Source organism: Rhagoletis pomonella, unplaced genomic scaffold, assembly GCF_013731165.1.
Source record: "Rhagoletis pomonella isolate Grant_MI unplaced genomic scaffold, Rhpom_1.0 Rhpom_scaffold_00011, whole genome shotgun sequence".
NCBI classification, from domain to species: domain Eukaryota; kingdom Metazoa; phylum Arthropoda; class Insecta; order Diptera; family Tephritidae; genus Rhagoletis; species Rhagoletis pomonella.
This window is the reverse complement of record NW_023458565.1, coordinates 4,527,010-4,529,530: the sequence shown is the minus strand read 5'-3', so window position 1 is coordinate 4,529,530 and position 2,521 is coordinate 4,527,010.

Below are 2,521 nucleotides of genomic sequence, written 5' to 3'. Positions count from 1 at the left end.
CAATTTGTACCAAACTCGGTATGGTTATTGTGCTTGCCACATAAAAGCAAAATTATTGAAATCGGACTAAAATTACGGCTGCTTTTCATATAACGGTAAATTTCAGAAATGCTTGAAACTTCAATATTTCGAAATTTAAGGACGCTAATTTACTCCAAATTGATACAACCCGGCTTACCATGTAGCGGTAGCCTTCGGAAAGATGAAACAACATTTATTTAATACTTGCGCCGGGTATTTAATGTTCGGCTTCGCCCTAACTTAGACTTTCTTACTTGTTAAGTTTCATTTTTTGCTTGAAAAAGAATCGTTATTTCTTGAGTTTTATCTTTTGCTCATGATGAAAAATCGTGGTTACCCAAATACATATAACTCGCAATGAAATAAAAATACGATGTTCACTGTTCAACGTTTAATTCGGGAGTAAATTAATGGTAGACATAACATGAACATGAGAGTGAAACAGTCGCATTGTTACATAAGCAGGATTGCATTTAAAAGTATTATATTTCAACACCCCTCCTCAATGCGAACGTTCTTATTCTAAACTTAACTATTTTATAAAATCATTATGCTTCTTTTTACATAAATTCTTTGTCAAAATGTCTGCTATCATGCCATCGGTTGATATATACTCTAACCTTATGTCACCTCTTTGTACGATCTCTCTTACAAAATGATATCTTATATCTATATGCTTTGTTCTAGCATGATGGACCGGATTGTCTCCGTACAATACCGTAGGGGTATTATTATCACCACAACCGATTTCAATAATAATGCGCCTCAGATGTAAAGCCTCTTTTGTTGCCGACGACATAGCCATATATTCGGCTTCTGTGCTACTCAAAGCCACACAATCTTGTTTTTCGGATTTCCATGAAATAGCACCTCCAGCCAGGAAGAAAACATAACCGGTGTAAGATCTGCGATCTATCTTGTCGCCACCCCAATCTGCATCTGCATAACCCTTTAGGGCCTGCGCACACGCACTATAATGCAGCTTTACATCTATTGTCGATGCCAAGTATCGCAACACGTGCTTGACACCCGCCCAATGTTCGCTATGCGGGTCCTTGTTGCGCTGTGCCCACTTCGCGACAGAATGAAAAATGTCTGGCCTCGTAGAAAGCGCTAGCCACATCAGCGCCCCGATCGTAGACTGATATAATGTTGGATCTACCCTTGCACAACTGTCTTCATCACACGCCGCTTGGGAACCTACGTCCAATGGTGTCGAAGCTCGTCTACAAAACTCAATACCATGCTGCACCAATAACTCTTTGATATATTGCGATTGCCCAACAGATATTTTGCCTAGCTCGCCTTCTCGCTCAATTTGCATTCCCAGAAACATTTGAAGAGGACCCTTGTCAACGCACTCAAACTTCTCTGAAATGCTCGCTTTGACCCTTGTCATAACTCTCTTCGATTGACACGCTAGAAGTAGATCATCCACATAAACAAGAACAAGAAACAGATTACCTTCAATATCTTTCTTATATAGACATTGCTCGCTTTCGCATTGTGAAAAACCCAGTTCTTGTAGAGTTGCGTCTAGTTTGGAATTCCATTCCCTTCCAGACTGCTTTAGGCCATAAATTGCCTTGTTAAGTTTTAACACCTTCTCTTCACTTCGTTTGTCTTCATAACCCTTGGGCTGTTTCATATAGATCACGTCTTTTAGCTCGCTGTTCAAATATGCTGTGCATACATCCATCTGATGCAGATGTAACTTTAACTCAGCAGCCAATGCCAGTACTAAACGTATAGTCTCAAACCGGCAGACTGGAGAAAAAGTGTCTACATAGTTCACGCCGTATTTCTGTGAACACCCCTTTGCCACCAGACGTGCTTTATACCGCTCAATATCACCATTTTTATTCTTTTTCAGAGCGTATACCCACTTACAGCCGATTGCTGACTGCCCTTTCGGTAAATCTACCAACGACCATGTATTATTTGCTGTTAGAGCGTGGTATTCTGTCGTCATCGCCTCGCGCCACAAATCTGCTTGCTCACCAGCTTGTGCTTCCTCAAACGTCTGAGGAACCTGCACCTCATTGGTGCCCATCGCATTCAAAACATTGAATGCCTTCCTTGGTCGACCTGCCTTGCCGGTACGAATCAACTTCGGCCTACCACGACCAACCTTCTCAACGTTCTCTTCTGCGCTGGCATACTCGTCACTTGCATTTTCATCGCTACTTGCATACTCTTTTCTAGCCACTGTTTCACTGCCGTCGATTCCTAGATCTGCTGGAACTTCTACTGTATTTGGAAGGTCAAATGAAATTTTTTCGCACCCAAATGCTTTGCAATCTGTCTCATCAAATAAAACGTCGCGTTTTTCAACAACTTGCCGTATACTAGCATCGTATAACCTGTACGCCTTTGACACCATCGAATAGCCAACCATTCGATATTGCTTTCCCTTAGCTTGAAACTTTTTACGCTGCGTTTTATCTAATGCTACCGCTACTGAACCAAATACACGCAAATGCTTCACTGATGGTTTTTT